A 24,796-nucleotide genomic window follows, 5' to 3' on the forward strand; every position below is an offset into this window, starting at 1 on the left:
GGTGATGACATCAGTAAGAGTAAAACTGAAGAAGTTAAGGAAAGAGAAGTCACCCAGAGTTAAGTTTGATCTAGAAAAACTCAAGGATCCTGACATTGCTACTGAATTTGAGGCTAAGATTGGTGGCAGATTTGCTTGACTTATAGCAGCCAACTTGGACATCGAGAGTTTTAACAACCAGTTGAATGAGAACTTCATTGACACAGCACAAGAGGTGTTGGGCAAAGTAAGAAAGAAGAAACAGGCATGGATGGCAGATGATGTGTTACAATTATGTGACAGGCGCAGGGAGTTGAAGAAGAGGCGTTTCATAAGTGACATCGACCATACCAACTACAGCAGAATTAACAGGGAAGTAAAGAAAGCAACTAAAGAAGCAAAAGAACAGTGGATCCATGATCAGTGTGATACAATCAACACCAATATGGAGCGTAACAACACTGCAGTAGCAAGAAGAAAGCTGGTAGAACAACAGTAATTGAGGACAAAGATGGACATCTTTTGACTGAGAAGAAGGAAATATCCAACAGATGGAAGGAATATTGTGAGGAACTCTACAACTATAACCTAACATCAGATCATAACCTGTTCAATAGGCTGAAGGCAATGGCAAACACAGAGCAAGAGGAAGATCCACCAAGAAATATCCAACAGATGGAAGGAATATTGTGAGGAACTCTACAACTATAACCTAACATCAGATCATAACCTGTTAAATAGGCCGAAGGCAATGGCAAACACAGAGCAAGAGGAAGATCCACCAATCCTCACCTCTGAGGTTGAAGAGGCTATAAGAAACATGAAAGATGGGAAGTCACCAGGTATTGATCATGTTCCGGCAGAGATGCTGAAAAGCGGTGGCCAAACAACAATCAAGGCTTACACAAAACTCTACAAAGAGGTATGGACATCAGGAATTTGGCCATCCTCATGGACACGGTTGATCATCAATCCTCTCCCGAAGAAGGGCAACCTTAAATCTTGCAACAACTACCGTACCATCAGTTTGATCAGTCATCCGAGCAAGATACTTCTCCGAATCATTGTTAATAGACTTCGACCTCAAGCAGAGAGAATCATAGCAGAAGAACAGGCAGGATTCAGAAAAGGGCGCAGCACTGTGGAACAAATCTTCAATCTGAGAATTCTGAGTGAGAAATTCCGCACAGATCATAAGCCACTTCTCCACAACTTCATTGATTTTAAAAAAGCATTTGACCGTGTTTGGCAAGAAGCAATGTTTGAAATCCTAAGAAAGTTCAACATCAGTAATGGAATTGTAAATGCAATTGAAGCATTGTACACTGAATCTAAGAGTACTGTACTGCTAGGAGATGAAATCAGTGAGTGGTTTCGTACCCGAGTTGGAGTCCGACAAGGTTGTCTACTGTCACCAACCATCTTTAACATCTTCCTTGAGTATATCATGATGGAAGCTCTTGATGGATTCGAAGGAACAGTCAGCATCGGAGGGCGAAGGGTTACCAACTTGCGATTAGCTGATGATATCGAATTCTTGGCAGGACAACCTGAAGAACTAAGTGACCTCACAAGAAGGCTAGTTGACAGTTCAAGGCAACTTGGCATGGAAATCAGCGCTGCAAAGAGCAAGGTCTTGAAGATGGGGTCTGATGAAATAGTAGATGATCATGTTGGAGGGGAAGAACTTGAAACAGTTACACTATTCAAATACCTTGGTGCAACCATCACAGATGATACCAAATCAGTGTAAGAAATCAAAATCAGAATTGCTGTAGCGACATCATCACTAGCCAATTTGAAACCCATTTGGAGAGACAAGAACATCTCAATGGCAGCAAGAATGAGCCTCCTAAGAGCATTGGTAATTTCCGTTTTCCTGTATGGGTGTGAAACCTGGACGCTTGATGCCGAGATGGAAAAGAGGATTAACACGTTTGAGCTGATTTGCATGAGAAGGCTCCTCCAGGTCCACTACTCTACGCATACTACCAAAAAACAAGTAAGGGCAATGATGGAAAGTTTCATCGGAGAGCATGAACACCTGATCTCCATTGTGAAAAGAAGACAACTCCAGTGGTTTGGCAATGTGATCAGATGGAAGAACAGTCTAGTAAACACCATTCGGTACAGATGGGGTAAGGAAGAGAGGAAGACCAAAGAAAACCTGGATTGATAACATCAAAGACTGGACTGGACTGAACTTTGACCAGCTCATACGATCAGCTGAGGACAGAGAACTTTGGAAATTATGCATCTCTAAAGCCATCACTATGTCGCCCCAACGGCCTACTAGCTATGGGACATAGATAGATAGATGTTGATTGGAACTGCGAGTAAGTTAAGGAATGTTAATGAGAAAGATTTTTCTGTATTTGTTAATGGTAAACAGCTTGAAAGAGTAACAAGCAAAATGCCTAGGTGTTATTATTGATGATCAGTTAAAATGGCGTGATCAAGTTAATAGTATTATTCAAAAGGTTTTCTGTAAGATTGGGCTATTAAGACGCCTGAAATTGATACATTAAATGTTATTTTTAAATCGTTTGTTCAGCCTATATTTGACTATTGCAATATCTCATGGTATGGTCGTTTTAAAGATGACAGTTCCAAACTTAATGTTTTTCATAAACGCTGTGCAAGAGTGATTTTGAGCGTGAACAACTTAACTTCATCTGATTTCATGTTTAGAATTCTTGGTTGGGAACAACTTCACACTCGTAATGATTATTTTAAAGCACTAATGGTTTATAAATCTCTTAATGGCCTGGCGCCACATTATCTTGTAAAAATGTTTAACCATGTATGTACAACTCACAATGTTAACACACGACAGGCTGCTGCTGGTCAGTTGGCTTTGCCACCTTCAAATCATGGATATGACTTAGAATGTTTTAAATCATCGTTCAGTTACAGTGGTGTAAAATTATGGAACAAAATTGATAATGATATTAGAAACTCAATAAATGTGCAAACTTTTAAACAGTATTACAAAAATGTATATTTTAACCGGTTTTAATTAAATAGTGTATAATGTAAATAACATCATGAAATATATATGTTACTGAGTTATTATGTGTTTTATATGATGTTTTTATGGATCAATGTTCATTTAATAATGGCATGTGAGTTTTAATAATTATTGCAAACTGTACATATGTATTTTCTTGAGATTTATATTCTACTGGCTTATGATATATGGCTATGTGTTGTGTTTTATATAATATTTTTTTATGAATGAATGTATCTTTTAATAATGGCTTGAGTTGTAAATTGTATAATTATATTCTTTGTTATTCTCTATAATTATATTCCTTTTTATGTATTTTGCAGGGCCCCGTGTTAGACCAGCTTCGGCTGAATCGGGCTACCCTGGGTAAACATGTTGTAAATAAATAAATAAATAAATAAATAAATAAATAAATAAATAAATAAATAAATAAATAAATAAATAAATAAATAAATAAATAAATAAATGGTTATTCAGTGCATAGTGAGGACAATAAATGGGTGACATTTGGTTCAAAAAGGAATTGCTTCTTGGAGATATGGACTTTAAACTTGTAGCAATGTTAAAATAGATATTTTCAAATCCGGTACAAATTGTATGTTCGTGGAGTTTTGAGCCTATTACGACGTCATAACGATATTACACGGGGAATGTTGGTACTTACGTTATACACAGCACTCACGTGTTAAAATCTAGGTATGATGCTATTGTTGCATTAGCGAGAAAATTTGGTTACAATGGAACCCCTTGGGGACTTTCAAAATGTAAAAGGTACGTGGTCCGTGTTTTCATGGAGACCCATTACAAAAGCAACATTTATCAGTCAAAGATGGGTTAAATAAGTAAAGTAAACTTTCGAAAGTGCGAAATTCTGTTAATTTGAAACAGGACTTATTTTTATTTTACTAAAAATTTGCAGCATTTGTTTACTGTGTATCATCATCGCGCACGCTGTTTTTTGTTTGTTTGTTTTGAAACAGCAGGATACGCTGTAAAATGGGCTGTAATTTTCCGGAAATGTTGATTTGCTGCAGTGTGTTTCAATAAAATTACACCACATAATTTTTACAGTGTATATCTAAAATAGGGCCGTTGCTATGGCGATATTAGACGCTTCTATTTCCTCGCACATGACGCTACTTTACTTTGAATAATGAATGACTTCGTTTCGATGACAATGAAATATAATTATCTCCTCTAGCAAAAATGACCCGATTATTGGTAATACCGTACTAAAATACTACTACATGTATACCTGAGTCGAAAGTATGTTTTGCGCGGACCTATTTTCTGATATTTTCATCAACAATATCACACAGCCCAAGGTCTTCAAACAAGTCCTTTCTTCTTAACAGCTGGTACATACTCTTTGAATTTTGATATTTTGTGAAATAAAATAATTTTACGAAACTACCTCATTTTCAATCTGTTTCACGGAGTCAAATATCAATGACAATAGAAGCCTCATGTTAAGCACTCCGAATGCAGATCATCGATTGCTATTTGGAGAGGGTTTAAAATGAAGACGTTTCGTAAAATTCTTATATTTCAAGAACGGTGTGGTCGATTGTAGAAATTTTAAAAAGTATGTGATAGCTGATTTTTTTTTCTTTATCCACACAAGTTATTTATTTATAATTAGTTGTGGCGTTAAAATACCCCAAAAATAAAGTTTGCGACGATACAGTTCTTTTAGGGACACCCTGTACTACGGGCAGCTTTTCAGAAAGTGACGTGAACAATTAGTTGTCCTAGGTTCAGGGCTGGGGTATGAACGTTTGGACAGTATTTATTTTGGGACATTAGAGCACATCAGACATATCGAATTGCATTCTGAATACGAAGAATGTCATTCTGATATCAAATAATTTTGATTTTTTGAAATTCGCAATTTAATACATATTTTATGGCAAATCATTAAAAATTGATATTTTTGATATTTAACAGTACTTGAAGTAAACTTTATAAATCTGATGATTTATACATAAAGTGTATGTAGGTGGGATGAAAAGCCGACGATCAATTGAAAATTTTGACCTTTCGTATTGAAGATATGGATTTTTTCCCAAAACACCAACAAAAATTAGGTCTTTTTGGGAAAAAAATCCATATCTTCAATATGAAAGGTCAAAATTTTCAATTGACCGTCGGCTTTTCCTCCTGCTACATACACTTTAAGAATATATCATTAGATTTATATAATTTACTTCGAGGACTGTTATATGTCAAAAATTTGAAAAATATCAAATTTTTATAATTTGTCATAAAATTTGTATTATATTGTGATTTTCAAAAAATGAAAATTATTTGATATCAGAAAGACATGATTCGTATTCAGAATGCAATTCGATAGGTCTGAGGTGCTCTCATGTCCCACAAAAAATACTGTCGAAACGCAATAAACGCTCATTCTAGATCCCTTAACATAATCAGGCAAAATGTGACAAATTGTTTAAGGGTCTGTAGCATAATGAAAACTACAATCCCGGTCATTATTGTTCGAACACTTTAACATGGTTACTTCAAATGTGCCCCCATTCCCCCGATCAATGTTGTTAGTTGATTTTTTGGTCATGCAAAATATAGAAACATCCAACATTGATTGGTGGGGCAGGAGAGGGTTGTAGTAATAGGAAATGGTTTAGACTTCACACCAAAGAAAGCGAATTTTAATATGTCAAGTATAACAGAAATGTCCGGGTTATGTAGGTAAAAACTTTCCATTCAAGAGTGTTAATACCTGATTACAACGGGATCACATAACGACGCGCGTTGACGTACCGCGTTCACGTTCGTTCACTTAGCCCCCGTATCCATAGGCTGTTCCCTTGTGGCGTGTGCCCTTGTTCCGTGTTGACTTGTTCCCATGTGACCTGCCACACAGACAACATATGGATACGGCCACTAAGCAAAACATAGGTTCGTTATCTGTGTGGCAGGTCACATGGGAACAAGTGAACACGGAACAAGGGCACACGCCACAAGGGAACAGCCTATGGATACAGGGCCTTACAGTGCTGCCTAACGTCTATTTGACAAGCATCAGGGTTCTTAATACCCGGGGTGAACCAAAGAACCAAAAAATGTTACCTGTATATTTTAATGCTAACAAATGTAAATTTACTATTTATTACACAAACTAAATTACACTCTACTTGTATCTATGTGAATGTCAAGTTCACAACTTGCGTACTTAGCCCGCATTAATGGGCAAGCTGTCTACGTGGCATGATGTAGGCAATATTATATCATGGCAGACGCAGTATTTTATTCTGATGAACAGAGAATAAAACTTATTCAGTTTTATTTCGTGAGCTTAAATTCGGTCAGAAAAGGAAAATATTCTTACAATATAAAAAACCAGCAACTTATGTATGTATTTCTTTTCATTTGTTTGCATATGATGTTCTTTGTATGTGTCCAGCGCCTTAGTGCAAGTTTTCTTGGTTTTAGGCGCTATATAAGTTTCAGGGATTGATTGATTGATTGAACTTGAACTCAACAAACCCAAGCAAAGATTATTTATTTGATCATTCCAATCTTTATTGCAATCATTAAAAACATACAAACTTTAAGCACAATAATTGAAAAGAAAACACATAAGCCAGACTAGAGAATGGAGAATACTTTTAAAATGCCATCCCCACATCTCCGCAGGTGCATAAATACCAATAAATACAAAACATTCAACACTGTACAAGAAAATATACCTTCAGTAAAATTTAATTTTTAAAAGGAATAAAAGACATTTTAAAAGGGAATCCAAAAAGTTCAAAAGCCAAAGCATTATTCAACAGTAGATAGTTCAGTGGTCGTACTTTGAGTAAAAAAATGTATAGGAACCTAATATTGCACGTTTACTAATTTTTTTTGAAGTGTTTTACAAATCCATTTCTTTTGCTCGCCCTTGGTGTTAAAGAGGGAGAATAGAATCAATATTGCACAAATGTTTTTGTCAGAGATAAGGCCTTGACTGCAAATTTCAACACATAGAAGTTTGGCGTCATAATTCTGTTCCTGAAGATCAAACCAGCATATTTGTTCGTCTTGTAGACATGCGCATTATGGATGTTTTGTTCAAAATAGATGGTGAGCTCAATGATTGGGTGGCCAGGATGTCAGGTATGATTGTGGTCCCCGCAACTTTAGATGTACCGGCAAGATCGCAATAGAAGGTCCAGGAGGAATCGCTATCTTCACGAAGGGTGTCAAGGATAATGCGGAGAACAGAATTATGGCGCTATGTATAACGACCTTGTTGCAACATTACTTTGCAGTTGTTCAAAACGTGTTGAAGAGTTTCCTTTTTAGTGTTCATTCTCTTACCCCAACGACTCAAGTTGTTTTTGGTCGGAATTGTGTCTAAAAACGCATTCATGATAAATTTCATGACACCTGTTGGCATGTTAAGAATATACGATTTCCAAAGGTAATTGGCATTTTCAAAAAGGGCTATACGCAACATGTCACCTTGCACAACAAGGTCCTTTAAGTGACCAAACCAGGTATCAGAGATTTCTTCCTTGGGTGACTTGATCAAAATCTATTTTTTTCTTTTTGCACGAAGTTGGCAGGAATATGACCTTACAATCATCAATCTTGATCTGCGCATAATTTTTTTTGTGTACACATTGAACTTGTATTCCCCTCTGACAAGCAACTTATCAATTATATCAAGCAGGGTAACAAGGTGGTCTCTTACATGACCAAAGACTCCATCCTGCTTTCCTGAGAAGCAAATATAGGCTGAGTTCCCAGTCTGGTTGAATTCCCAGTCTGCCTAATCATGAAGCTCCCGTGGCCAAATGGTTAAGGCGCTGGTCTCGTAAACCAGAGGTCCTGGGTTCAATTCCCGGGCCGGATCACTTTTCCTCTTTCCTCCTTTAATCATTGCTCGACGGCGACACTGATAAAATTGCATCATGGTTTGCTTATTCCCGTCGAAAAAACCCACCACAAAATATTTTTTCATTATAGATTTTTGAAAGTCTATTTTATTTTTCATTTGAGCATAATCTAGCAGTTGATGTTATTGTTGCAAACTGTGCGCACAGTAATAAAACAATTATTTGTTTAAAATATTTTGTTTTTCTGATGACTTGCAGTTAATGTAAGATTTCTATTTGTGTGGCTATAGTGTAAATGATGATGACGACGACGATGATGATGATGATGGTGATGATGATGGTGATAATGATGATGGTTTAGATGATGATGATGATGATGATGATGTTGTTTTTGTTGTTGTTGTTGTTGTTGATGATGATGATGATGATGATGATGATGATGATGATGATGATGATGATGATGATGATGATGATGATGATGATGATGATGATGATGATGATGGATAATACAACTGATGTCAGATGATTATTAGAGTCGTGATGGTGACGATGATGGCAGTGATGAGGGATTTAATTTAGTATGAAATTCTCAACCCCTCCCGCACCCACCAGTCAATGTTGTTTTGATACTGAGACAGGAACGGACAATTGGTCTAGTATTGGCTCCAACATTGCTTTGGGGGGGGTTGCAAGCTAATATGAAACATTAATGTTTGCCACTCATGTTACTTGTAATGTTTAAACAAAGAGCACGTTTCTATGGTATCACTCACAGCATGGAAATAGTAGACATGCTCACATTTTCGGCAAGCCCCACGTGTCAAGGCCAAATCGACTTTTACAATGTTTATTGAAGAGATAAGATATGCATAATCTTAGTTCGCGAGAAGATAAGAGGTCAAAGGTTTCCATGTTAAGGTTAGCCGAGAGGGGCGTAAGTTCATAACAGAAACAGCCATGCAGAAAATGAACAAGCGTACCGGGACGTAGGCCTACTTACAATAGAATATAGCGATCCACGGTCAATACATGAAAAGGCTATGAAACTTGGCTTAGCTCGTGCCCGGAGCTCGTGAGTGGGGGGTGGGGGTGTCATGAGGGGCGGCATGCCGGGTCGGATGCCGGGGGGGCACAAGCCGTTTTCGGCAAATTTTCATAAGGATTTTATACATTTTAAATTGATTGGCTAAAACGAAAGGAGCAAGAAATAATAAAGAAATACGGTAATGAAAAAGGGAAAGAAAGAGAGAGAAAGAAAAAGAACGAAAAAGAAAGAAAGAAATGAAAAAAAAAAGAAAAGAAAAAAGAAAAGGAGAAAGAAAAAAGGAAAGAAAGGAAGTAAAAATGAGAAAAGAGAACTGAAAAGAAAGAAAATTCAGCCATACGGGGACTCGAACCCACAAAAATGTTTCATAATAGATTCCCAGTCCAACGCTCTATCCACTCGGCCATACATCAGCTTTATAATACTGAATTGATTGTTCTCGAAGCGGATATATAACTATAATTGGATGCAATTACATGATTACAATCGCGTCCGCACAATGGCTCTTAGAATAAACACACATGTCGGAGCTGAAATTTTGAACGAACTGATGGAGGAAAAACCTTGTTTTTGCAATACTAGCTTCAATTTGGAGTGAAAATCAAATGGGATATCAATTGGCAGAATGTTGAGAAATAATGTAGGTATTCAGATGTCTAAATTAAGGTCCCGTAATCAAGATATCGATAATTTTACAAAACAGTTTTTTCTCAGGCAAGATTCTCGAAAATGTTCTCCCAAAACGGGCTTTTAAAATTTAATCGGTACTGTATTTGGTTCTTCCCCATGGCAACATTATTTCTTTAATCGATTTGTAGTACAATACAAAAAAGAAGAAAACAATCACTCGGCGTGGTTTTATACGGGCGCATATTTTGAAAAAAAAACGTCATGGAACGTGTTTTTGATGTTGTGAACATGGTGCGTATTACGGCTTTAAACGAAGGATTTTCAAATTTATTCAAAAATTTTGTATAAACACACAAGAAAAATGTTAAGCTACATCCAATGCACCAACATTCACTTGCTGCGATATTTAATTACCGAGAAAGCTCTGTTTTAGAGAACAACTTTATACGTCTTTTATACGTTTTTATACGTCTCTTTGTGTAACCTTAAAAATAGAATTACATGCTAGGCATGTTTGTTCCTCTTTGTCGTTTGTGTATTAATTATCATCATCATCATCATCATCATCATCATCGTCATCATCATCATCATCATCATCATCGTCGTCATCATCGTCATCATTATCATCATCATCGTCGTCGTCGTCATCAGCATCATCATATCATCATCATCATCACCATCATCATTACCTGACTACTAGCCACAACTGAAACCCATACCAAGGAAAATAAAATATCAATTTTGCTGCAAACCCTCAGAGAAAATTAATATACAAATATTTAAAATCGTGTTTTATTACAACGTATCTAATAGTAATAGGAATTTACACACAACCATGACAACTGCTAAATTAAGCTGAAATGAAGAAAACATAGACTATAAAAAAGTCTAAAATGAAAATAAATGTTGTTCCACTGTTTTTTCATGTTATGTCCCTCTACAGTGAGGACGGCATTATTTACGCTTGTCAAAGCCCGAGCCACATTGGGATGACTTGCACGAAGGAGGTAGGGTTAAGTGACCGCTTATAGGTTGAATTCCCAGTCTGCCTAATCATGAAGCTCCTGTGGCCAAGTGGTTAAGGCGCTGGTCTCGTAAACCAGAGGTCCTGGGTTCAATTCCCGGGCGGGATCACTTTATAATAATAATAATACACAGATTTAGAGAGCGCTTTTTAAATGAAGAAACAAAGCGCTATGGAAAAGGAAAAATGCAAGAGGGAGGGTGAAAAGGTGAGTTTTTAGGTTCTTTTTGAAAGTTTCGACATTGGGAGAGTCACGAATGTGGGAAGGCAAACCATTCCATAGAACAGGGGCAATGGTGGAAAATGCTCTGTCACCAGCCAACTTGTGGGATCTTGGAATGGAAAGACAAGTGGCAGCAGTAGAGCGCAAAGAGTACCCAGAATGACGGGTGTGAAGGATGGAGGACAGGTATTCAGGTGTAGATGAAGCAAGAACCTTATAAACATGGACGAGAGTGCGGAACTGGACACGTTTAGCAACTGGAAGCCAGTGCAGACTATGAAGCAAAGGAGAAGTATGCGTATATTTTGGTTCTCTGAAAATGAGTCTTGCGCACTTGTTCTGGAGAAGCTGTAGGCGAGTGAGGTTTTTCTGGGAGATGCCATTAAGCAAGGAGGAGCAGTAATCAATCTTGGACAGGACAAGAGTCCTAACAGCATTGGTACACGCATCAAAACTAAGGAAACGCATTATCCTCCAAATATTGCCAATCTGCCAGTTCAAAGTTTTGGACAAATGAGCAACATAACTGGACATCTTCATGTCATGGTCAAAAATGACCCCTAAATTCTTTATGGATGAAGATACAGAGATCTCCAACCCATCCAAATAAAGGGCGAGATGTTTGAGATTAATGTAGTGATAATCAGAAGAGGCAGCAAAAAACTCAGTCTTCGCCATATTGAGCTTGAGCTTGTTACTGGTGAGCCAAGCTTGTAGCTCATGGATGCAGTTGGAAAGTTTGAACAAGGCACAAGCTGCATCACCCGTGATGGCAGATTAAAGGTGATAATCAGCTGAACATCATCAGCATAGAGGTGATATTGGAGGCCATGATTACAAATAATGTTCCCGATGGCGCGAGTGTAATAGGTGAACAATATCGGGCCAATGACCGATCCCTGGGGGACACCATAAGGCAGATGAACCTTATCAGAATAGCATCCCTTCACAAAGACCTGACTAATGCGATTTTCAGGGTAGGACTGGAACACTCTATGGGCATCACCAATGATGCAAAATTCTTGGCTCAATCGCTGCAACAGAATACGGTGATCCACCGTATCAAATGCGGCAGTCAAGTCCAGTAACACCACAAAGACAGCCCTGTTGTCATCAATAGCTCTGAGAATGGTATTATGAACAGCCAAGAGTGCTGTCTCGGTGCTGTGAGCAGCCCGATACGCTGACTGCAAAGGCTCAGCCAGTTTATTGCACTCGACATACTCGGTGAGCTGAACACTGACCACCTTCTCAATCAGTTTGCCAACAAAGGCCAGATTGGAGACAGGCCGGTAGTTCGAGAGCTGCTGTTTGTCAAGGGACACCTTTTTTAGCACAGGCGTGATGGTAGCCCTACGTAGTTCAGCAGGAAAGCAGCCAGAAAGGAGGGAGTTATTGACAATCTTAGTTAGAATAGGGAGAAAAATATGGATATGTTTCTTTAACAACCAGGTCGGGAGGGGGTCTAGGTCACATGACTTGGAGGTCCATGGCGTTATTATTTTACATAACTCTTCTTCAGACACAGCTTCAAATTTGTCAAACGAGCATTGCAATGTGCTAGATGTAGAACATTGAGAAGTGGTGTTTGAAGAGGTAGCATGGACAGCATCAACATCAGCACGAATTTTTTCTACTTTACCAATGAAATATTTACAGAAATCATTAGCTAATGTAGCTGGAGAGCTACTATCTGGAAGGTCACGTGAGGTCTTATTCAAAAGAGCATTTATAGTCTTATACATGTCCTTAGTGTTACAATTGAGTAGCCTTTCATTATAAAAAGATGCTTTCTCTTTGCTAATGGTTGTTGCAGCTTCCTCTGGGAATCAATATAGGCTTGACGGTCAACTTCAGTCCTTGTTTTACGCCAGCGCCGTTCACTCCGCCTACGTAAGCGTCGCGCATCCTGAACAGTTTGATTTAAACCATTCAGGTTTGATGCGAACGGTACATGGTTTTTCTTTGGCAGGTGCATGGGTCTCAAGTACTTGGCTACAGGTTTTGTTATAAAACTGGACAAGGTCGACATGTGCCTCATCCATGGAATCATCAGTGGTATTGAGCTTGAACACAAGGTCTTCCTCAAAAGCAACAGGATCAATATTGCGGAAATTACGCGCTTTGTACACATTGGTGGCTCTGACAATTGACTGCTTCTTAAAATCAATGTCACAAAGTATGAGAAAATGATCAGAAACATGAACAGGGTGGATGTCATATGGCTTGACAACATGATCATTCTCTTTAACCATAACCAAATCCAAAGTGTGTCCCTTCACATGAGTGGGCTCATCAACAAGTTGCTCGAAACTAAGAGACTCATGGATAGCAAGCATAGATTTGGTGTCGCTTTCATTGGGCATGTCCATATGGATATTGAAGTCACCCAATACCACTGATCGTCCAGGCAGGAGGTCAACTGCATTGAGAAATATCTCAAAATCATGAAAGTATTGAGGCATTTGCTTTAAAGATGATGATCTATACACAACAACAAAGTAAAGGTTCTGGTTCTTCATATAAAATAATGAATGTTCAAAAGTGTAACTTTTAGGTAGTTTCTCTTCGCAGAGTTCGAGACTCACTTGGCTCTTGAAAACACATGCTGTTCCTCCACCGCGATGGACAGAGTTACATGGTACACCCAAAAATGAGTAACCGGGAGGACACATTTGCCCAGTGATGACACGATCATCAGAACGGAGCCAGGTTTCCGTGAGGAAGAAGAAGTCCAAGTCCGCATTCAAGATTATATCAGTTATTGTGTCCCCTTTATTGCCCACAGACTGGGCATTCCATAGACCTAACTTCATGTTGCTATGGTTACCTGATGAGTGTTCACATTGGATTTGCTGAACAGTTTGCTCATTGGAATGAGAAATCATTGCAGGTGATGCAGATGGATCCACACAGCTCATAATTGGAAAGTTGTTTGAAAGTATCTTCTTCTTTCCTCGACGAGTTGGTTTCTGTTTATTTAAACCAAGTGACTTAATGTTGTACCAGTATTGTACCTAAGGAGATCACTCCTAGTATAACACATTGTGGTAGAGTGATAATCAGCTGGATTATCACACAGATAAGTACTTTGAAGATGAAAATATTGATCATTCAGATGATTAGACTCAACGCACTGAAGAGTCTATTGTTCTATTGTGTCCGATGTGAGCGCTGACATATTGGAAAATGTTGCCAATCAATATTAATGAAGTCGTGCGATCGACACCTACAACTGTTCAATTGGGCGACTTTATTGTTAGGTGCTTTTATTCATACATTGGGCGTATCGAGCTGTATCGGTTGGTCCGCAATTATATTTAATATAGTATTATAGGCCTACAAGTATGATTTGCTTTGCTTTATTGATTGATTCAGAAATAGTATGGCTATATGCTTCTCGCGTTATCAGCAGGGTAGACTCCTATATACGCGATGTAAAATACTATGGTAGGCCTATACATAATAAAACACGATGTGGACCGCGGCTAATGTCCTTAAAAATACTACAGTAGGAGTGATATCATAATTACTTCAAATCCTTATATGTAGACCTATTGGCAAACAATGTAGACAACTTACTTGTGTAGATTCTTATATCCGCCACACGTCAGAGCGCACACTTTGCCTATGCTGTTGAACTGTCCGTAGCGAAATGGTAGAGCAAAGCGTGTTCACTGAGTATAATCAAATGAGCGCCCAAACCTATTTCTGGCGCTGCAATAGGTTTGTATTTGTAGGTGAACCTCTGTTTTGTGTGCATGCGACAACTCACGCACACCCTTGGGATGGACTAGTACAAAAGGTACCTCTCGTACGTATAGGCGCTTTTACGTGACTTTCGTTTCATCACTTATTGACAGTAGCCTGCCTATTATAGCGTTAATACGCTGGTCAGGTCAGTTACCGATTTAATGGCGGAAGCCCTTTGTCTCAAACAAAAGGTACCTCTCGATGAATAGCGTGTCGGGAACTCCAATTGGCACAAAGGAACAATAAGCGTTACATAATCTATTTCTTCTCCTTCCTATATAAACTCCTTGATTAGACTGATCAATTGATGGAATAACAAGTGTAATTGACTGTACAGCCAACAACAGTGAAAAGCTAACACTGTGTACAAGTATGGCAGCCTTGGGCTAGATTATACAAGAGGATGATGAAAAAATAAGTCACAGTTAAGGGCTGGGGTATGAGCGACCTTGAAGTTCCGGTATCTGGAGAGGGGAAGCAATGAGTTACCCCAAAATCACAGAGGCAGGTAGTGACTGGGCCGCCGAGTGCTAATATATATTTATTTTGGAAGGTTCGTGTTTGTTTTAAATTTTGGGGCGTTTTTCCAAAATTTGATATTTTTGGTCATATTTCAAAAAAGCGACATGCCAAAGACAACTCTTTGGGCACATAGTTTGTTATTGTTATTGCAGTTCTTTTCCACATACCTACGTTAACATTCGATTGGGTGATTTACTAATATTATATATTTTATGACTGCAATTTGGCGTTTTCAATGCGTTTTACACGTATCATGAAATTAACGCAAATATCTAGTCACGCTGCTTTTAGAATTTTACCTGATCGTCGGCTTTTGCAGGCAACAGAATGCAGATTGGCTCACGATAGATGTCGTTTTCCTCTATGTGGTTCACTCATTGATAAAATGAGTTTGCATTCCTTGTAACAACACACACATTGCCGTCTGGAAACCGGGTCTGGTACTGATTTTGGGACAGCCAATAGACTTCAGCGCCGTATCAAATCTCATAAAAACCACACGACTGACGACTATGTGTTTATGTTTCCCGCACGAAAGCTTGTGTCTACATCTATTACTATACTTCTTTGGAAACGTTGACCTTTGACCATTCTTTGTATAACGCCCTGATATGACCTTGATATGTTCGCTTGATTGGGTACGTTATAGCATCCATTTCATTGAGGTGTTAAGCGCGCTTCAGACTCCAAGTATTGTACGTACAATATTGTATGTACAGTATGTACGTTATTTAATCTATTGCCATTCTATTTCCAGTAATGTTTAAGTTCTAACGAATGTTTGATGACGAAAAATCGATAATATGTTACATACAATATCTAGCAGAAATATATTATCGATTTTACGTCATCAAACATTCGTTAGAACTTAAACATTACTGGAAATAGATTGGCCATTTATTCCACTTTTGAACCAAATTTCACCAATTTTGCTTCAATATGACAAATTTTTTCGCGCGCATTTGTACCATAAACTTATTTTGTCGCCAAAAGGTGCTGGATTCACATTTACTTCAAGAAATGAAGACCGCAGTGGTTAATGTACTCAAGTGCCATTTTGGCGAAAATGAGTTATTGACTGTTTTGAAGTCTTTGGGGTTTAGCCATTTTTTCTCAAAATTTTGGCCGATATGACCACTCAGAAATAGGGGTCACGTGAGGGGTCAACTGGGGTCAATTTTTCAAATTGTTCTGATCACTATCAAATTAGTGTCAAATTACTCATTGGGTCACAAGAATTACAAAAATATATGGTTTGTCATATCTACAACATTTAGGTCATTAGGTCAACCAAAGGTCAAACGAGGTCAAATTTTAAGCAACATCCGATTTATACAAATGATACATCAAATTGTTCCTCTCTATATGGGCATTCCAAAAATATATACGTCTAACTTATATTGCCTTTCAATTTTGAGAAAAATCCATTTGTTTCCTGCTGACCAATGATTGTAGTGGAAAAAAGACTCAAGTGCAAGATATCGATTATTGATTATAGAAAATCAATAAGTGACAATGTATTAATTTATAGCTGTAAAAGAATAATAGTGAATATCAAATTACTCCTGCAAGTCTTAGTACAAAATAATAAAGTTTGTGATCAGCAGATAAATTTCAAAACTTTAGACCCCATTTTCTCAGAACTAGTATTTTGGCACTTGAGCTCTTCTTCCACTACAGTCTTCAAATGTTTTCCAACTCCACCCCCTCCCCTTCAATGTAAAAAATAAATTTACACCACTGCCTTTTTCACTCTTCTAAGTTTAAAAAGTGGGCATGTTCGTATTTTGGTAAAAATGGAATAGAAAGAAGAGTCCCATCAGGCAAATATGCCATTTCTTGGCTATGTGCTTGTTAATTCTATTCCACTTTTTCTCGTTAAAATACAGTGCCTGTATAATTATATACCATTATTAGAATTGCCATGTATTACAAGGTAATTTTTCACTTGTTTGGTAACGCTAGGCAACGCTATTATTCGATTAAGATACGGGGTAGGTTCATATAAGAACGCGTGTATAGAATAAGATAAAATATATCTGCATCGTCGGTAATGACTAATCAAAAGTTGTCCTCTGTAGAGTTTGTGTACCAAGGTGTATATTGCAGATGACTTCAAAGAGATTTCGTTACTCAAAACAGTAATTTGTTGGTGTGAGGTACAGCATCAATGAACATGGAGTTATAAAAGATAAATGATTACTGAGAATTTGATCAACATGAAGATGCCTATTTGTTCTCGTTTTGGAGTTTTTTTGCTCAATCTGCTGGTCCTACAATCAACAGCAGGTAAGTTGGGTAGACTAGTATTGACTCTCTCTTCATCTTTCTTTCTTTCTTTCTTTCTTTACACAGCCGTGACGTTAGTCACGGCTGTGTCTTTTTTCTATTACACAGCCGTGACGTTAGTCACGGCTGTGTCTTTTTTCTTACAGGTTCTTTCTTTCTTTCTTCTTCTTCTTCTGTCAACCATTACATTTGCTCTAGCACTCACACACTTACATCCATTTTGACCTAACTTGGTCACAATGATCATTAACCATGCCCCTACATGTCACATGAAACTTGTGGTGTCAAAGGTCACGCAGGGGTCATAGGGGTCAAAAACGTGATTTCAACTAAAAATGCATCTTCTCCCACAACTTACGTAGGACAGTGACGCCACTAGCACACATGCATTGCTATCATCCAGTGTCTATATGGTGTACACAGATTTGGGGTCAAAGGTCATTAAGGGGTCACTTCCGGTATAAAACGAAATACCTTCAAAAAGTGTTATTAGCTAAACAAACTATAGGGCAGTAACGGAATGTTCACATCTGATTTGCAGTTACCTAGTGTATATGTGATATTTTTTATATGGGTCAAAGGTCATTAAGGGGTCACTTCCGGTATAAAACGAAATATCTTCAAAAAATTTATTAGCTAAGAAAAACGTAGGTCAGTAACGGTATATGCACACATAAATTGTGGTTGCCCAGTGTATATGTGGTATTTTTTAATTTGGGGTCAAAGGTCATTAAGGGGTCACTTCCGGTATAAAATGAAATACTTATAAAATGCATCTTCTTTCACAAATTACGTAGGACAGTGATACCACTTGCACACATGCATTATTGTTGCCCAGTGTATATGGGGTGTACGCAAATTTGGGGTCAAAGGTCATTAAGGGGTCACTTCCGGTATAAAACGAAATACCTTCAAATTTTTTTTATTAGCTAAGAAAAACAAAGGACAGTAACGGTATGTTCATATATGAATTGTGGTTACCCACTGTATATGTGGTATTTTTTATTTTGGGTCAAAGGTCATCAAGGGTCACTTCCGGTCTGAGACGAAAAACCTTCAAAATGCCCTTCTGCCACAAGTAACATGGCATAGTGATGCCACATGCAAATGGACATTGACACTAGCCAATGTCTATGGGACTTTCATATATATATTTTGGGGTCAAATGTCAAAAAGGGGTCACAACACGGCTGTGTTCGTGGTCTTAGACCACAGCTAAGTCTAGTTCTTTCTTTCTTTCTTTCTTTCTTTCTTTCTTTCTTTCTTTCTTTCTTTCCTTCTTTCTTTCTTTCTTTCTTTCTTTCTTGCTTTCTTTCTTTCTTTCTTTTTCTTTCTTTCTTTCTTTCTTTCTTTCTTTCCTTCTTTCTTTCTTTCTTTCTTTCTTTCTTTCTTTCTTTCTTTCTTTCTTTCTTTCTTTCTTTCTTTCCTTCTTTCTTTCTTTCTTTCTTTCTTTCTTTCTTTCATGTTTTCTTTCTTTCTTTCTTTCTTTCTTCTTCTTTCTTTCTTTCTTTCTTTCTTTCTTTCTTTCTTTCTTTCTTTCTTTCTTTCTTTCTTTCTTTCCTTCTTTCTTTCTTTCCTTCCTTCTTTCTTTCTTTCCTTCTTTCTTTCTTTATTTATTTCCTTTCTTTGTTTCTTTCTTTTTTTTTCTTTCTTTCTTTCTTTCTTTCTTTCTTTCTTTCTTTCTTTCTTTCTTTCTTTCTTTCCTTCTTTCTTTCTTTCTTTCTTTCTTTCTTTCTTTCTTTCTTTCATGTTTTCTTTCTTTCTTTCTTTCTTTCTTTCTTTCACGTTTTCTTTCTTTCCTTCTTTCTTTCTTTCATGTTGGACACTTATCTTATATGATATAGCTTCTTGAAATCGTCATCATGGAAACAAACATAAAATAAAAAGGGTTATAGCGTATTTCCTACTTATATTGGGTTTTCATACTTCATTAAATGATGTAGCGGCTTTAATTTCTTTATGACAGGTTGAGAAAAGGCCTTTTAAATGAATGCGAATTCTTTTGTTACATGCTAATTTGAGTCCATAGCCAAGGAACAAATAGAATAAAACAAGTGACCTAGTTTTATTGGTTCTTGAAACAGATTCAGCATGATCTTTCATAGTTCAACAATGTAGAAAAGGTTCTTTTTCAGATCCAATTATTCTGGTACTTACTCAGAAATATTTCAAAGAACTTTTCAACAGCATTGAGGCAGTTTGAATTTTGACCTCTGTATGAACTTTGACTCGCCATATCTCAAAATGCCCAATGCTGACAGAGGTCCAGTAAACCTATTTTTGAAGTTCGTGGTCTTGAGAAACAATATCCATCAAAAACAAAACTATGGACACCAAAACAAGCTTTTGGGGCAAAATTGCGTTTGGCAGCCGGACTTTTAAGCATAAAATTCAAAGTAACTGACATCGTGAACAATTATTGCGAGCCCTGCCTTAAGATGTGTAACAAAAAAACATTGCATAATTCCAGTACACAATAAAATGGGGACGTAGAATTCCAAAGTGGTGCAATGTGTAAAATATTACAAATTTGCGTAAATTATAAATTTATCAGAAAAATTGCAATAATTTTGTTTTTATTATGTAATTTTAACAAGTCTGGTGCTGAAAAAATATTTATTTTATGAATTAAATGTAATATTTAACTGTGCACTCTAAAATGTGTAAAATATTGCCTGATTTTCAATATTTTCAGAAAAATGACAATACTGCAATGTTCACAAATTTAGGGCTTAATAACTGAATACATGAATACAAGTCCATGGGAAGTTATTTTGAAAGAAAAACCTGTGTATCATTTTAATTCCTTCAGTTAGATTTACCTGGTCAATATGGTAAGTTTTACGTGCAAATGAGTGGATTAACCTGTATTAGGTATGACGATTAGTATTTCAGGGACTTCGTGGGGTTCATTTTAAATGTTGGACTTGGGTGGTTTTTTGAATCATATACAAAGACAACAATGTTAGAATGAGATTACCACTAGTAAGATAATACAAAATAAAGCGCACAGGTATGTTTAATGTTGATAAGCATTCTGCCATGTAATATAAACCACACACTTTCCTTTATTAAACCCATTTTTTTTTTCAAAAGTCACTCTCTAGCAATGAATGTGTTACAAGTGGACTTTTATACATACTGGATTTTAATCAATGTGTTACAAGACTCAAATCATGGAATTGGGTGATTCTTTCATACATGCTATTTTTCACATGCTCAATAGACATAGAGGATGAATTTGAGTTGTTCTTTCATACATATGACAGGCCTATGTATAGCAACACTTTCCCATGCTTAACTCAATTTGGCTTAAGTATGGACTTGGGTGGCTTTTGTATTCATATATTCAACTATTTGTTTTATAAATTACATGTAATATTTACCTGTAGGCTGTACATTTGTTTGTGAAGGTATTGTATATTTTTCACATTGTAAAATGTGTAAAAATACACATAATTTTGGTAACAGACAAGCTATACACAAAAATGCATTTACACACCTTTGACTTAGTCTAAATGAAGCTGAATATGGGTTGATCTGGCGCCCTTGACATTAGTTGAAGTATCTCCTGAGTCTGGAATTATACATTACTCTGGTTAGGCAAAGTTCACACACCTACCATACCAAAATGAAAGTTGAGTGAGAGGGGGGAGGGGGCTTCTAATGACTTTACTGCAAAAAATGTTCATACAATTACAGCACTTAATTTTACAGTGTATTTGAACAATAAAACCGTTGTTAGGCAGATATTTTATAGCTGGGATATTAATTGACATGACGATGTTTGAATGAAATTCTGTTCGATAACAATGATAACAATGAATAAATGACCGGCAATGAATCATCCTTTGTAGCTTAGGCCTAAATGGCTCTGTAAATCATGCAAATGGTAAAACTGTTTGTGAGTATTAATGCGCTTTGAGCGGAAGTTAATTTCATCAATTCACGGTCTAGTAAGGTCTCGAAAAATGTTATATTGGGTTACATGGGCCTGGACTTTTTTCCTTGACAAATAGACATCTGTGATTGGTTTATGCCAAAACCTCAAGTGTTCCCTTCATCCAATCAGAATTTTTATTTTTATATCGAACGAAAGCTAACAATTCCCTCTAAAAACACTTTTTGTCATTAGGTCAACAGATGACGCAATTCAATATTTATAGCAAGGCGAATGTGGTAAATCTGTTGAAAAAACGACCTATCCAAGCACGATTTTTGACCAAAATGCAGGTTTTAAATGTCAAAACCTCCAGTGTTCCTTACAATTTTTTTCATATTGTATGTCTTTTAAAAAATGAAAGAGCACACTTATATTCTGATACAAGCGTCATTATAATGAGCAATGGCCAATTCTCTTTAAATTGCAAATCTTGTGCAAAAAGCCCGAGAGAAATATATGATAAATGAGGACTCAAGCAAATTGGAAACTGATTTTGTTGATTTTGGACTAGCAGCTTTAAAGAACCAGTTCAAAAAATACACTGTGACATTTTTAACTCACTGTTGGGACTTCATCATAGTGTCATTGTAACTCGCCACCAGGACTTCATAGTGTTACTGTAACTCGCCACCGGGACTTTACAGTGTTGCTGTAACTCGCCACCGGGACATCATAGTGTTGCTGTAACTCGCCGCCACCGGGACTTCATAGTATTACTGTAACTCGCCACCGGGACTTCATAGTGTTGCTGTAACTCGCCACCGGGACTTCATAGAAATGATGTTAACTAGGTCAAAAACCCACACACATGCGTCAACATTGAGGGGATGATTGTATGGACCATCCCCTACCTAAATATTGGGGGGATCTACGCCTATGAACTTTAGAGCGTACGAATCCTGTATCGGAGGACGACTTTTATTAGACAGTTTGCGAAATACAGTTCAAAAGGAGAAACTCCAACGTCTAGGGGATTATAGAGGATTATGTATTCAAAACCACTCTGCCATTAAAGCCTATGGAAGTGGAAGTTAACGCATCAAGTAATTTGTTTCGCGCTTATTTAACAGGGTGTAAGCAGAGGGTTGTTATTGATGGGGTTAATTCCGACTGGCTTCCCATTGTTTTAGGGGAGCCCCAAGGTTCAATATTGGGGCCTATGCTTTTTCTTTTATACATTAATGGTATGCCCAGTATTGCCCAGAATTCGTCTTTAGCTTTGTTTGAAAATGATTATGTTATAAAAACATCTCTGATGTCTCTGATTGTCGCATGCTCCAAAGTGATATTGATGCATTATTTAATTGGAGCAAAACTTGGGATCTCCATTTTCACCCCTCTAAATGCCAGATCATATCATTCACCAGACGTAGGAATGCAATTCATCATGATTATAAAATGAATGATGCCGTTCTAGACCGTGTTACTTCTTGGTCTTTCCTCATCCTCGTGATATTTCCTCATCTTTCACTTGGGGTGATCACATTAGCAGGGTTGTTAAAAAGTGTAGCAAAAAACTTGGTATGATTAAACGCACCATTGGCTTCAATGCCCCTCATAATGTTTCCAGGACTTTGTACTCAGCCTGGGTTCGTAGTGATTTGGAATATTGCAGTCCCCTCTGGAGTGGTACCTCAAAGCGCAAAATCCAGAAAGTTGAGGGGATCCGGAGAAGGGCAACTAAATTCATTTTAGATTATCCCATGGCTGAGTACAAAGAAAGGTTAACCAAGCCAACTCTTCTTCCATTAAGTTTTAGAGGAGAATATGTTGATCTCAAATATATTTTTTCAAGTACAATCTGGGATTATATGACATAAATCTAGATGATTATGTAGTTTTTAATGGTATTAACAAAGACCGTCCCACCCCCAGATTTCCCTCTGATCCTTTGTTGCTGGTAAATCAACTGAGTGCCACAAGATGGGGTTTTTTCAGCGTATGGTGCCCATTTGGAACCAGCTCCCTAGTATTATCATATCTACAAAATTCTGTTGCTTCATTTAAGCAACATGCCACATGCCCTTCCTCCACCCGTATGGTTAATATGTTATGCCGCAAAATGGTTACCATTGGGCATTCATTTTTTGGTGGTGGTTATCTGTCTTTTACAATCTCTACTCTTTAAATCTTACAATGGGTAAATCGATTTAACTATTGAAACCAAATAAAACACATCAAACTTCAGTTGGTCAATTGTAAGTGATACATTGCCTCGATGCAAGGGAGGGGGATTTTTTGGATTGGGAGTATAATTGCGATAGGGTCACTATGTAGGTACAGTAGCTGAGCATTGAAACCTACACCACTCTGGAATAGGCTGGGGTCCATCTACAGGGTGTCTCAATAAAAATAGGCCCTGTGGATAAGGGGACGTAACTTCAAATGTCGGCAGTAAAATCAAAACTTTTTGTAGATTCAAGAACCATGACATTTCATCTTTAAGATTTGGTACAATATATGACAACAAATGCACATATAAAATAATCACACAATCACAATGAATAATTTAACTTGTTGGTACTTAGCCAACATTATTCTGCTTGAAGATGACAGAGTTCTTGCAATGTTCTGGACGGCTACTGTAAAATCAGGTACAGTAAGTACTGCACTGCAAAAACAAGTGTTTTTTTTTATTTAAACACCATATTGTGTTTATTAGAGCAACACTTAATAAACACATAATTCATGTTAATGGTTCTAACACTAATGTTAATGGTTCTAACACTAATGTTCATAAATTAACACTTGGTGTTATATTACAAACATTAGTGTTTAAATATGGTGTTTAAATAAAAACACTTGTTTTTGCAGTGTGGTGAACTCATGAGTATTGATTTGACTTTGTGAAAAGCATTTTCACACTGTTCTGACCAAATAAATTTTGCATCTTTCTTCAACAAATCAGTCAAAGGACTTGCTATCTCTGAAAAGTTTGGACAGAACTTTCTATAATAGCCAACCATTCCTAGAAATCTCATGAGTGCCTTCTTGTTTACAGGTGTGGGGTATTGCTCAATTGCTTCAACTTTGGCTTTGATAGGTTTCACCTGACCTTGACCTACAACATATCCCAAGTATGTGACTGTGGCATGGCAAAACTCACTTTTTTCCAGATTGAATGTCAATTGTACCTCAGACAGCTTCTTAAACAATTGATGGAGTTGTTCCATGTGTTGTTCCCAAGTTTGACTGTAAACAATCAAATCATCTACATACGCTTCACATCCTTCTATGTCTGCCACAATTTGATTTACCATTCTCTGAAAGGTTGCGGGTGCGTTTTTCAAACCAAATGGCATAACTTTGTATTGGTAAAGACCAAATGGTGTACAAAAAGCAGACATCTCTTTGGCACGGTCTGTGAGTGGAACCTGCCAGTACCCTTTCAAAAGATCAAATTTGCTAACAAATTTTGCATTCCCAATTTTGTCTATGCAATCATCAATTCTTGGAATCGGGTAGGAGTATGTCTTTGAATGAACATTTGTAGCTGTCATATCTGCTACTAATCTGTATGAACCATCAGGC

The sequence above is a fragment of the Amphiura filiformis genome, chromosome 14 (assembly GCF_039555335.1).
Source record: "Amphiura filiformis chromosome 14, Afil_fr2py, whole genome shotgun sequence".
NCBI classification, from domain to species: domain Eukaryota; kingdom Metazoa; phylum Echinodermata; class Ophiuroidea; order Amphilepidida; family Amphiuridae; genus Amphiura; species Amphiura filiformis.